The sequence below is a fragment of the Rhincodon typus genome, chromosome 10 (assembly GCF_021869965.1).
Source record: "Rhincodon typus isolate 14 chromosome 10, sRhiTyp1.1, whole genome shotgun sequence".
In the NCBI taxonomy this organism is placed as follows: Eukaryota; Metazoa; Chordata; class Chondrichthyes; order Orectolobiformes; family Rhincodontidae; genus Rhincodon; species Rhincodon typus.
Window position 1 is genome coordinate 72,924,957 of NC_063341.1, and position 15,047 is coordinate 72,940,003.

Sequence of the window (15,047 nt, forward strand, 5' to 3'; positions counted from 1 at the left end):
TAACACAGCGCCTTCTCACTGCGATGGCCCAGTGGTATTATCACTGGACTGTTAATCCAGAGACCAAGATAATGTTCTGGGTTTGAATCCTGCCATGACAGATGGTGGAATTTGAATTCAATAAATATGTGGAATTAAGAATCCGGTGGTAACCATGAATCCGTTGCTGATTGTCAGAAAATCCTATCTGGTTCATTAATGTCCTTTAGGGAAGGAAACTGCCATCCTTACCTGCCATCTACATGTGACTCTAGACCGATAGCAATGTGATTGACTCTCACATGCCCTCTGGGCAATTAGGGATGGACAATAAATGCTGCCTAAAAGTGACACCCTTGTCCCATTAATGAACAAAGCAACAAAGGTAAAGGTCACTCATATCCTCAACTGATTACTCAGACATCGAAGAGATTGTGCTAACACAGTCGGTTCTGTTATGACACGTGATCCAACAACACAAATTGGCTATAACATAGCTGATGAATAGGGGAACGCAATTTCCAAAACGCGAACTTGTGTTGGCTATAACACAATTCCGTCAGCGTGCGGGGCAGTACGCATCAACATCACATGATTTGATTATTTCGCGGGCTTTGTCCTGAATACACGCAAAGTTAGTACTGAAAGTGTCTCTGTGCCGGCATCACATGATTGTTTCACAGCCTTTGTCCTGAATGTATTGCCGGAAAAAAGTTTGGATTTCAAGATACTCCTCATCCTGGATAATGCGCCAAGCAATCCTTCCACCATTGGTGAGCTTTCTGAAAGCATCAAAGTGCTATTTCTACCCCCAAACACAACCGCTCCCATTCAATCCATGGACCGCTTTGCAGAACACCTACGCTCGGTTCGCAATAAACAACTGCACCTCCCAGTCGCGAACCATTTCAACTCCCCCTCCCATTCCTCAGACGACATGTCCATCCTGGGCCTCCTGCAGTGCCACAACAATGCCACCCGAAGGTTGCAGGAACAGCAACTCATATTCCGCTTGGGAACCCTGCAGCCCAATGGTATCAATGTGGATTTCACAAGTTTCAAAATCTCCCCTCCTCCCACCGCATCCCAAAACCAGTCCAGCTCGTCCCTGCCTCCCTAACCTGTTCTTCCTCCCACCTATCCCCTCCTCCCACCTCAAGCTGCACCTCCATCTCCTACCGACCAACCTCATCCCGCCCCCTTGACCTGTCCGTCCTCCCTGGACAGACCTATCCCCTTCCTAACTCCCTACCTACACTCACCTTTACTGGCTCCATCCCCGCCTCTTCGACCTGTTTGTTTCCTCTCCACCTATCCTCTCCTCTATCCCTCTTCTATCCGTCTCCCACTCTCTCTCTATTTATTTCAGAACCCCCTTCCCCTCCCCCTTTTCTGATGAAGGGTCTAGGCCCGAAATGTCAGCCTCTCTGCTCCTATGATGCTGCTTGGCCTGCTGTGTTCATCCAGCCCTACACCTTGTTGACCAGGGTACAATAGCAGCTTTTAAAGCTTATTATTTAAGAAGCACATTTAAGAGGCTGATTGCAGCCAATGAGGGGATAAGGACAGACTTTTTTTCAATTTTGGAAGAGCTTTAGCAACAATAAAGCAATTGACATTATCGTGGAGGCCTGGGACAATGTCAGTAAGGACTGTTTGCATGCAGCTCGGTGGAAGCTTCTCCTAGATTTTTTTTTTCAAGATTTTAAAGCCTTTGATCCGTCAGAGGGGCTCCCAAGAATCAAAGAACATTGTGTTGATCTTGCAAAGCAAGCTGGATTTGAAGTGGAGAGTGAGGATGTTGAAGAGCTGCTTGAGTCCCACTGTGAAGACCTCTCTACAGCTGATCTACAACAATTTGTTGCTGATGGTGAAGTGGAAGCTGGAGATGAAGAAGATGAAGTCCAGGATGCAGCACCACAAGAGCTTTCCACGTCTGTTTTGCCTTCTATCCGGAGGGAAATTGAGAAGCAGTTGCAGTTCTTAGAGGATAACGATTACAATGCAGAGCACAACAGGGTAGCAGTTCGTGGAATAAGATCTTATTTGGCCCCCTATGAACAGCTTCTTCATGAATGAAGAAAAAGAACAAAGCAGCAAAAACTGGATGTCTTTTTTTAAGCCAACCCCCGAGAAACAGTCAGAAGACAATGAACCACAGCCATCCACTTCTGGATTAACTATTTTTTGCCCTAACCCTGCAACCACAACTGCACCTGAAGGTGATGATGATGATGTAACCCTGAACCCCTGCTTTAACAACAGAGCAACCTCAAAACCTCCATCCCCATCAAGTCATCTTGACATTTTTTCAAGGTAAGATGTTAAATTTACTTTTATTTCAGTATTAGATATGAATTAAACACTTATTCAAACTGTGCTATCCTTTGTGTTAGGCTTTTGAGTGATTTTTGAGTGATTTTGATTGATATTTTTTGGTGGTCTGCCCTTAACCCTGCTTTGACCATTGGCCCCGTCATTTCTATAGCACAATTTTCTATATAGTGATGTTGAGCAGGAATAGCAGAACTGACCATACAGTAAATATCCTATATTTGAGGTATGTGATTCTTGCTGGTTTATCGAGAGTGCTGGCTCATTAGTGCCAGTTAAAACAAAGTTTGCTGTAATTATAAACTTTGTCTGTTTATCAAGATTGTACCTATCTTCTGCTGAAGATTTTGTGTGGGCATCCTTCCCCACTTGTCATCAATAATTTAGACAAATCAATTGCAGGATTGGTGACAGCAAATCTACCTAAGGCTTCTCAGATTCATTATTAAACCGTGCAGATAGCACTGCCACCTGAAAGTGTGCCGTACAACACTGGAATGTCAGCTTTGGTTTTGTGCTTACATTTGTGAAGTGGTCCTGGCACAGCAGTGAGTTGAAGAGAAATGTCCTCACCCAGAGAAAGCTAACTTTCTGAAGTTCTGCACCACGGAAAGCCATTGAGGCTAAAACATTGAATGTTTCAAGGAGTTAGGTATAGTTCTTGGGACTAAAGGGATCAAAGGGTATGGGGAGAATGTAGGTACAGGGTGTGAGTTGAATGATTAGTCATAATCATATTGAATAATGGAGCAGGCCTGAAGGGCTGAATGGCCTACACTAGCTCCTATTTTCTATGTTTCTGTCTATGTTTCTACCTCCTGACTTTGAGCTAGGCAAGAGGACTATCAACTGAGTTATGGCTGACATGAATTGAAAGAGATTAAAAGTAAAATTACTGAGTGAGGTAAAGTTTGGATCAATTGGATTTTCCAGACTTTTGATAATGTCTAGACTGCCAAGTTCTTGGGAGTCAATAAAATATTAGAGTTAAGGATTATTGCATGACATCTGTGATTAATATGTTTCATAGCTCAGTAATTGGTGCCACAGAAAATTACTGGAGTGGCGGATCACCTAAATCACATTGATATGCAAAGAAAAGCTTTGGAGAATGATCAAAAGACTTCTGCACTGGTTTGAATTTTGTACAGGATTTCTGTGCATTGAGAAAGAAATGTCAGATTTGCTTGGTTTTGATAAATGTCTGACTTAACTAACTTCTCAGCTTGGCTCCTTATGAGGATTTTCTGCGTCAAAAAGCTGGTGTTTTCAGGCCTTATACATTAGTAACAGGTGGAGGCCATTTAGCCTCTCAAGGGTGCTGAGTCCAACAATTAGATCATGGTTGATCTCTCTCTCTTATCTCCATTTTTCCAACTTTGACCCATATCCCTTGATACTCCTTGCTAATTTAAAACTATTTATCTCTGGCTTAGAAAGATAAGTTGGTCCAGCATCCACAAGCTGTTGGCACAAACAGATTGAGATCTCCACCACCCTTTGTGTGATATAGGCCCTTTTTCTTTATTCTTTGGTAGGATGTGGGAGTCGCAGGCTGGGCCAACATTTATTGTCCATCCCTACTTGCTCTTGAGAAGGTGATGGTGAGCTGCCTTCTTGAACCGCTGTAGTCCATGTGCTGTGGGTTGACTCACAATGCGCTTCGGGAGGGACTTTCAGCTTTAAAATTCTATCTTCAGTTTTAAGATTCTGCTCGTTTATTTTGCATGGGCTGAACTTTCAGAGGAAGTGGTAGATGCAGGTACAGTCAGAATATTTAAAAAGACATTTGGATAAATTCATGAATAAGAAATGTTTGGAGGGAAATGGGTCGAGCGCAGGCAGGTAGGACTGGTTTAGTTTGGGATTATGGTCGGCATGGACTGGTTGGACCAAAGGGTTTGCTTCAGACAGTGGAGGAGGCCATGGATGGACATGTCACCAGGGGAGGGGGGGTGGGGGGGGGGGGGGCGGGGGGGGGGGGGGGGGGGGGGGTTGGTGGTGGTACATGTCACCAGGGGAGTGTGAGAAGACCTGAACCTCCCTATCTCCACCTCTGGTAACCGACTCACCACCGACATCCATTTCAAACCTGCTGACTACCATAATTACTCCGACTATACCTTCTCTCACCCACACTCCTGCAAAAATGCTATCCCATACTCACAATTGCTCTGCCCTCCGCTACATCTGCTCCCAGGATGAGGCGTTCTACTCTAGGACTTCCCAGATATCCTCCTGCTTCACAGAGAGTAGCTTCCCCTCCTCTGTTATTAAGGATGCCCTCAAGCTCATCTCCCCTATTTCCCACACTTCTGCCCTCAAACCCTCTCCTGACAACAACAAGGACAGAGTCCCTTCAGACCTCACATACCACCTCACCAACCTCCAAATACAACGTATCATCCTCCAACATTTCCGCCACCTTCAATCAGACCCCACCACCAAAAAGGTATTTCCCTTCCCAGCCCTGTATGTTTTCCACAGGGACCATTCCCTCCGCGACTCCCTCGTCAGCTCCACAGTCCCCACCAGGCCCTCCACCGCACCCGGTACCTTTCCCTGCAACCGCAGGAGGTGCAACACCTGCCCCTACACCTCCCCTCTCACCTCCATCCAAGGCCCTATACAATCATTCCAAATCCAGCAGAGATTCACTTGCACTTCATCCAACCTCATCTTCTGTATCTGCTGCAACCGATGTTGTCTCCTCAATATCGGGGATAGCGAATGCAGACTTGGGGACTGGTTTGTGGAGCACCTGCGCTCTCCTTGCACCAACAAACCCAATCTCCCGGTTGCCATCCACTTTACCTGCCCCTCCTACTCCCCTGATGACATGTCCATCCTTGGCCTTCTCCACTGTCAAAGTGAGGCCAAACATAAACTGAAGGACTACCACCTCATATTTCGCTTTGGGAGCTTACAGCCCAATGGCCTGAATATTGACTTCACCAAATTCAAAATCTCTCCTCCACCAACCTATCCATCTTTCTACTCACCTATCCATTCCACCCTTTCCACTGACCAACCACGATAATCCCCTACCTGCTTCCACCTATCTCCATCTCACGTACCCTACCCCCAGCCCCAACCCTCTCCCTCTACTTATTTCTGGGCTCCCCCCACTCTAGTCTTGATGATGGGTTTCGGCCTGAAATGTTGACTTTCCTGCTCCTCTGGTGCTGTCTGACCTACTGTACTATTCCAGCTCCACATTTATTGACATTCCCTAAAAACCCATTTGGTTCACTGCTGTCCTTTAGGGGAGTAACCTGTCACCCCTACATGGTCTGGCTTTTGTGACTTGTGATTTACAACAATGTGTTAGACTTTAAACTGCCCTCAAACCATTTAGTTCAAGAGCAATTTGGGATGGGCAACAATTGTCAGCTTGATAGTGACTTCCACATTCTATGTATCCTAAATAAATCAAAGAGTTATGATCCTAGTTGATAGTAATACTGGACCAGTCAGATTCCAATGTGAATCTTGGCTTCATAGATCATAGTTCAATATTTTTGCAGTGGATTAAAGTGATGGTTATTCATTGATCCATCCTTAATCAAAGCAGCAAATGTTCTTTAACAAAAGAACATAAGTTTATCACAGAAAAGAATTAAAAGAATCTGAAATATAGGACAGATTGTGCTCTGAACTGTACAGGGCCCAATTTCTTAACAAAGCACTAATGTGTGATTACCGAAATCACAATGACTGTACCACTTACTTCAGAGGCTCACGTACATATCCATTAAATGATCCCCTAAGCTGCATGGCCTGGTCTGAGATTCTAATCAGTGCGATGATAAATTGACATCTGGTTTCGGGAAGTCAATGTTGCATTCGAACCACAGAGGTCTATGTAACAAAAAGAAAATTAGAGGGACTATTGCCCTTCTCTGCAAGAAATGGCAAGACTGAAGCCTATCTTCTTCTGTCCTCACCTAAATGTCAGTACTGCCTTAAAACCAGATACCACTTTTACATGATTATTTGAACTCATCTGTGAGAAACTGCAGCTCCAGTTCCTTCAGTACAAAGTTGAATTTCAAATCCTGGATCACAACTTTGTCCTTTTTACCTGCTGTTGCCAAAATCACTGTCTCATGAAAAAATCACAGATAGAGTGCAGCCCAGAGAAATGAAAGGTATTACATTTTGGTACAACAAACAAGGGCAGGTCTTATACGATTAATGGTGGGGCCTTGGGGTGGGATACATAATTCTTTGAAGTTTGCATCCCATATAGACAGGGTGGTTAAAAATGCATTTAGCACTCACCTTCAGTGCTCAGTCTTTTGAATACAGGAACTGGGAAGTCGTGCTGAGGTTGTACAGAACATTGGTGAGGCCTCTTCTGTGTCCAGTTCTGGTCGACAATTATAGGAATGATATTATTACGTTAGAGAGGGTTCAGAAGAGATTTACCAGGATATTGGCAGGTATGGAAGGCCTGAGTCATAAAGAAAGGCGAGATAGGCTGGGACATTTTCCACTGGAGTGTAGGAGGTTGAGAGGTGACCTTATAGATTTGATAAAATCATGAGGGGTAAAGATGAGATTAATGGTAGGTTTCTTTTCCCTAGGATGGGGGATTTCAAGACTAGGGGCCACATTTTTAAGGTGAGTGGAGAGAGATTTTAAATAGACATGAGGGTCAAGTTTTTTACAAAGGGTGGTTCGTGTGTGGAATGAAGTTTCTGACAAAATGGTGGATGTGGGTACAGTTACAAGATTTAAAAGACATTTGGATAAGTACATGAATAAGAAATGTCTACAGGAATATAGACTGGGAGTAGGCAGGTGGGACCAGTTTAGTGTGGGATTATGATTGGCATGGACTGGTTGGACCAAAAGGTCTGTTTCTGTGCTGTATGACTCTATGACTCTATGTCATTGTGAGGAAATTTACAACCACTTTTACTTTTGAAGGGTAGACGCATTGAACCAAAAAGAGGTCAACTGGTCCTTCATAAACTGCTATTTTGTGGGATCCCGCATGCGCAAAATAGCTTCTTCATTTACACAACGGAACAATCGCCCAATTCTCATGTGTGAATCCTTGTGAAATTGCTGTAAAGTTTAATTAACAATGATATAAGTGAGCTTATAGTGTCCAGAAAATAACTTTTGGCCATTTAGCAGAAGTTTGCTTTTGATGGTGGTAAAATGATTCTTTCATTTAGCTTACTAAATTAAAGCGTATTTAAATGAAATTGGGTGGAATTGTGTGTGAGGTCCATTTATGTTAAACATCATGGTTTTGACTTACATGTTGTGCCCAGGTTAGCCATTGTGAGTCTGGCAACCAAGTTCCTGTCAGTAAACACAATTAGGATAAAAATCTGAGAGAGCAAATTACATTGAACAGATTAAAGTGAGCTGTCTTGTTCTGCAAGGAATAGTCGGAACAGAAAAGCGTTTAGTAGCTCATCAATCGAAGCACAGTTTGGTCAGCTAGAATCATAACAGGTAATATTAGTGTAACACTCTGCTTGCTTAATAAATGCATTAATCATATTTTGACAGGCAAATCATAATACAGAGAATGGAATCCCCGTTACCCGTAGTATCCAACAAGCCAATTATCCGGCTGAATTTCCGCAGGACTTAGCTTTGTGAGAGGTAATACATTGCACAGCTAGTTCCCTTTTTTGTGCTTTGGCTTTCTTCCTTGCTGAACAAAATCACAGGAAGATCCTCTTGTAGCTTGTATTGTGCTCATTAGCTGCAGCTCACTTGGGAAGCACTCGCGTCTGAGTCAGAAAGTGGTGCACTCAAATCGCCAATCAGGAGACCAGACTCTGTTGTGCTTGTCCTCATTGGTCATTGAGTATAGGAGTTGGGAAGTCATGTTGCGGCTGTACAGGACCTTGTTTCGGTGACTTTTGGAATATTGTGTGCAATTCTGCTCTCCCTGCTATCGGAAAGATGTTGTGAAACTTGAAAGGGTTCAGAAAAGGTTTATGAGGATGTTGCCAGGGTTTGAGCGATTGAGCTACAGAGACAGGCTGAATAGGCTGGGGCTATTTTTCCTGGAATGTTGGAGGTTGAGGGGTGACCTTATACAGGTTTATGAAATCATGAGGGACATGAATATGGTGAATAGCCAAGGGCTTTTCCAAGGGTAGGGGAGTCCAAAACTAGAGGGCGTAGGTTTGAGGTGACAGGGTAAAGATATAAAAGGGACCTAAGGGGCAACTTTTTCACGGACAGGGTGATGCGTGAATGGAATGGGCTGCCAGAGGAAGTGGTGGAGCTGGTACATTTACAACATTTAAAAGGCATCTGGATGGGTATCTGAATAGGAAGGGTTTAGAGGGATATGGATCAATTGCTGGCAAATGGAGCTAGATTAATTTGGGATATCTGGTTGGCATGGATGAGTTGGACCGAAGGGTCTGTTTCCGTGCAGTTTATCTCTATGACTCTAGCACCCAGGAAATCTTACACTGGAGGAGGTAGAATGTTAAACTGAGTCTCTCGCTGCCTTCACATGCATTCTTACCTCCTGCTATCCTGGCCAATATTTCACAAATGCCAAAAACAGATCATCTTATCTGGTCATTGTTGCTCTTGTCAGACCATGCTAACTGTACTGAGGAAGGGTCACCGGACCCGAAATGTTAACGCTGATTTTTCTTCACAGATGCTGCCAGACCTGCTGAGCTTTTCCAGCAACTTCTGCTTTTGTTGCATACTAAGTGAACGTTGGTTGCTATGCTACCAACATCACAGGAGTAATCATAGGTCAAAATGTTCTTGGGTGTGATGTGCTTTGAACATGTTGTATTATAAAAAGTACACTTTATGTCAGCAGGTCTGGCAGTATTGGTGGAGAGAAAGTAGAGACAAGAGTCACTATACCCAAAATGTTGAATGTTTCTCTCTCCACTGATGCTACCTGTTGTGTTTTCCCCAGCAATTTCTATTTTTGTTTCAGTTCTTCCAGTATCTGCAGTCCTTTGTTTTATTAAAATTTATAAAGTATTCTTGATTGCTTAAATATGTTTGATACATTAACACCGTATTTGGAATTTGAATGTTAAAAGCAAACAAAGATGCATTTTGGTCATTTCTGTGAAGTTTTTTATTGAAAAGTCAGAAATTCATTTGGAACAGTGACCTAAAAACGTACTTTCCAAGAAAACATGTGATGTGGTCAAGTATCCAGCTGGATATTACCTGTGCCTAAAACAAACAGAGAAAACAGGCCAAGGGCCATCTATTCATCTTATGACTTCAGTACAGAAGACTCAGGAGTTCAATTCAGAAGGAAGGACAGATTCCGCTTAAAAGGAGGATCTAGCTTTCGTTCAAAGGAACCAGTCACGTTACCCAAAAGGTTTTAGTTTTGTGAAGTCTTTGAGTTGAGAGTGAATGTTAGTTTTCACATTGTCAGAACTGGAAAGGGGTTTAGACCAGCAATTCAAGATTAACTAATAATTTAAAGAATTGAGATGGGATAATATTTTGCTGGGGTTTGAATATCTGCAATAGATCAAGAATCCCTACATTATGGAAGCAGGCCATTCAGCCCATCGGGTCCACACCAACCCTTCGAACAGCATCCGACTCATACCAACCCCTCTACCCTAACCCTGTAACCTTGCATCTCTCATAGCTAACCCACCTAGTCGAGACATCCCTGGACAATATGGGCAATTTGGCATGGTCAATCCACCTTAACCTGTACATCTTTGGGTTGTGGGAGGAAACTGGAGCACAGACACAGGGAGAGTGTGCTGTCTCCACATAGACAGTTGCCCTAGGCTGGAGTCGAACACAGGTCCCTGGAACTGTGAGGCAGCAGTGCTTAGCAAATTGAAATTTTGTCTTTGTCATTTATGTTAAGATCTTTCTAAACTGTAGATATTTAAGATTTTTAGGAATATTTTAATTCATTTGTATGATAAACATTTATTTTGGCAAAGAACATTTTCTGCCTTGAGTGAATATGGTTCAAATATTGACTATCACTTTACTCAACTGCAAAAACATTAAATTGTGGTCTACCAAGCCAGGCTTCATACGGTCATCTGGTTTGTCAGGTATTAATATCAACTGGGATCATAACTCTAATTTATTTAGGATACATAGAATCCTGCAAGGTCATTGACAATTGTTGCCCATTCTCAATTGCTTTTGAAATGAATGACTTGAGAAAGGGCAGTTTAGAATCCATCATATTGCTGTGGCTCTGGAATCATATCTAGGCCAGACTAGGTAAGGATGGCAGTTTCCCTCCCTAAAAGACATAAGTGAATTAGATGGGTTTTTCCTAACAATCAACAATGGATTCTGGTCATCATTATAGTCTTAATTCCAGGTTATTATTGAACTTAAATTCTACCATCTTCCATGGTGGGATTTGGATCCCAATCCCCAAAACATTAAAAACATTGGTTTTGGATTAACAGTCCAGCACTAATAGTCCAGCCATTGCCTCTCCTTACAGGTGCTGCATAGAAAGTTTCTCCAATTGTCACCATTACTTCTTTAGCCAATCGCCTTAAGTATGTGGAGAGAAGACAGAGTTAACATTTCGAGTGCAGTGAGCCTTCTTCAGAACTGATAGTAGCCAGGAAAATGTAATATTTATGCTGACAGGGGCTGGGGGGAAGGATTCAGCAGATAGGTGGAGATGGAGCCGAGAGCGAGAGAAGGGCAGTTACACATATAAAGGAATGGTTGATATTAAACGAGGAAAGGAGAAAAGCTAACATGAGTTGGTGAGAATTGATTGGCTGTGCAGAAAGGAACCCATATCAGGACAGGCCCTGAGGTGTGAGGGTATGAGGTGTGAGGGTAAAGGACATGAATGAATAATCAAATGGTTAAACCTGATAATGAGTCCTGAAGGCTGCAGGGTCCCCAAGTGGAAGGTGAATGGCTATTCTTCCAGTTTGCACTGAGCTTCGCTGGAGGTCTGCAGAAAGCCCGAGACAGAGATGTTGACCAGGGAACATGGTGGTGTGTTGATTTGGCAGGCAACTGGAAGCTCAAGGTCATTTTTACAGCCACAATAGAAGTGTTCTACAAAGTGACTACTAGTCTGTGCTTCATCTCCCCAATGTCACCAGCATAAATGCCACCTTTTCTGAGCTACCATCAATTTTGAAGAAGAATCACTTGGCTCTCAATGTTAACTCTATTGATGCTGCCAGATCTGCTGAGCTTCTCCAGCAATTTCTGTTTTTATTTCACCTCTTCAACATTAGTTGTTCTATATTTGTTTTACCTTAAATCTGCACTTTCTAGATCTTGGTCCTTCCAGCAATAGGAACAGTTTTGCCATCTCTACTTTACCCAAACCCCTAATGATTTTAAGTACTTCTTTCAAGGGTCAATTAGCTCAATTGAAAGGGGTCAGTTAGCTCAGTTGATTGGATGGCTGATTTGCACTGGAGAGTGATGGCAACATCTTGGGTTCAATTCCCACTTTGGCTGAGATTACCATGAAAGACTCTCCTTCTCATCCTTTCCCTTTGCCTGAGATGTGGTTACCACTGGTAATTTTTCATTTGATTTGATTTATAATTGTCACATGCGCTGAGATAGTGTGAAAAGTATTGTTTTGTGTGCTATCCAGATAATCATACCTTACATAAGTACATCAGGGTAATGGAACAGAATGCAGAATATAGTGTTACAGCTATAGAGAAGGTGTAGAGTAAGGTCAACTCCAATATATGAGAGGCCTGTTCATAAGTCTGATAACAGCGGGGAAGAAGCTGTTCTTAAATCTGTTAGTTCGTGTTTTAAAACTTTTGTATCTTCTGCCTGATGGAAGAGAGTATGACCAGGGTAGGAGGGGTCTACGATTATGTTAAATAAAAACTGAAACTTCTGAGGAAGGGTCGCCGGATCCGAAACATTAACTCTGATTTTTTCTTCACAGATGCCGCCAGACCTGCTGAACTTTTCCAGCAACTTCCGTTTTTGTCTTCAATTATGATGGTTGCTTTCCCAAGGCAGCAGGAAGTGTAGACGGAGTCAGTGGAAGGAAGGCTGCTTTCCGTGATGGACTGGGCTGAGTTCACAACTCTCTGTAATTTCTTGTGGTCTTGGACAGAGCAGTTGCCCTACCTAGCTGTGATGCATCTGAGTAGGATGGTTCTACGGTGTACCAATAAAAATTGATAAGAATCATAGTGGTGTGCTTTCTTGACTGTAGTATCAATGTGGATGGACCAGGTGAGATTGTTGGTGATAATTACTCCCTGGAACTTGAAGCTCTCAACCATCTCCACCTCAGCACCATTGATACAGACAGTGGCAAGCCCTCTGTTTCACTTCCTGAAGTCAATGACCAGCCCCTTCATTTTGCTGACATTGGGGGAGTCTATTCATCTTGCTCCAAAGAGAGCCGCCCTATGATCTGCTCAGAGTACGGTGACTTTGCTTTTTCCTTTTTTAACATTTTTAAGGTCAATGAGCCCCAGTTCCAGCATACCAAATTATGAGTTTGAATTCAACAAACTATGGCCAGTTGCAGACAAGACAGTGACCAAGAAAGCTGCTTGATTGTTGTCGGAACAGAAATTTCTGCAAAAGGGAACCTGCTTCCTTTCATCTATTGTGGCCTACCCATGGCTCACACAGAAACAGCAGGTGGTCCCTCTCTCTGGTAGCTTTTACACCGCTATATTGAAAATGTCAAGAAATATCTCATGTGTTTACTACATTACAACATTGATTATACTTCAAAAGTAATTCATTAGCTGCAAAGTGGCTTGGGACATCTCGGGGCCATGAAAGAAATTACATAAATGTGCATTATTTTGCTCTTCAAGGACTGAATGATTGTCTAGAAACAGTAGTCTCAACACTATCTGGCATTGTGGAAAGTCGCCCAAATTGGCCCGATCAACAAAATGTCGGTTAAGTTCAACAGAGCATGTACCACCCCACCAGTCTATTCTCAATCATCCGTAAAATAATGGAAGGTGTCATCAACAGTGCTATCCAGCAGCACCTGCTCAGTAAATATCTGCTGAGAGCCGCCCAGTTTGGGTTCCGCCAGAGCCACTCAGCACCTGACCTTATTACAGTCTTGATCCAAACATGGACATAAAAGCTGAATGCCAGTGGTGAGGTGAGGTAATGGCTTGTTTGGCTTACAATATTTCTTGGACCTCAGCAATTACAACTTGCACATGCCAGAGTTTGGCTCAACTTTAGATTTATTTGGTTACTAAATCACAAAACTCCTGACCTAGTGTGAACCTCCTGTGACTTGTCTGCAATTTTACACAAAACTCACAACACAGAACTCCTATCAGGTTGACTGAGACCTACGTGAACTTCCACAATTTAAACCCCTTTGTGGCTTTGGCTACAACTTTAAAACTCCCCACAGCACATTCACTTCATGAGTTAAACTTTACAATGGCCCACACAGCCAGTCATTACTGACCTCATTGTTGGTCTGAATCAAGACATAACCAGTCTCCATCTTTCTCTTCCCAACGGCAATTACCACGCTCAAGTGTTATCTTCCTTTTACGATGATTCACATTGGAAATACATCTCCTGTTGTCATTCTAGTCATACATGATCACAGCACAGAGGAGGATGCTTTGACCTACCAAGTCTGCATTGGTCAAAAAAAACAATTTTTCCGGCACTTTCCTAGCCTTGTATGTCTTGGCATCACAAGCGCACATCAAATACTTCTTAAATGTTATGGTATCTGAACACTCGCTGGAATCTAATTGGCGGCCTGACTAATATGGGCTACGGTAAGAAATGTGGCAGAATCAAATGAGAACTCCAACGAGACCTATCTTGACTTTGACAGCAACTTGCTGTGTCTTTTAACTGAGTTCCAGACATCAAGATGAGACTGTCTCTTGGTGTGGCGAGTTGTCTATTAAGGGAAATTGTTCCTTTTAAAGTCTCTATGAACTGCCCATCTCACTTCAGTATTAAGCTTCCTCCTATCCGACCACCAGTCCATGAACAAACTAGAGACCGAGAATTCTCGGCATGGAAGTTCAAGCAGGTTCCTGGTGATTTCAGCTCATCCCAGGCTGCCAGGAACCTCCATGTTGACAGCATCACAGATCCGTGGGCACAAGCTGCATGTACCCAAAGTCCACAGACACTGGCATTTCATAAGGGCAACCGCTCAGGATCGTCATGGCACCTCTCCAATTCACTTTCACAACACTTATGAACATGGAACACAGGGTGTAATGGGGTCTACGTTGAGTATTGGTGACAGGGTCACAATGATTTAATGGGTGGTCAGACAGGATGTAGCTTATGACTACTATACTGTGTGGCCTGCTGGGTAAACAGTGGTTAGGTTGGGACAATAGGTTGAATGTATTGACTTGGAAATATACTGCAATTTCCTCAGTGTCGCTGGGTCAAAATCTTGGAACTCCCTCTAAGGGCATTATGGGTCAATCTACAGCACGTGGACTGGAGCAGTTCAAGAAGGCAGCTCACCCCCACCTTCTCAAGGGACAACTAGTGATGGGCATTAAATGCTGGCCAGCCAGCGACACCCACATCCCAAGAGTAAATTAAAAAATGTGTGAGGGTGGAGTGAGTAAGAACTGCCGATGCTGAGTCTGAGACAACACAGTGTGGAGCTGGAGGAACACAGCAGGCCAGGCAGCATCAGAGGAGCAGGAAAGCTGACATTTCGGGTCGGGACCCTTCTTCAGAATCCTAACCCTAACCCTAACCCCGATTCCTGAAGAAGGGTCCTGACCCGA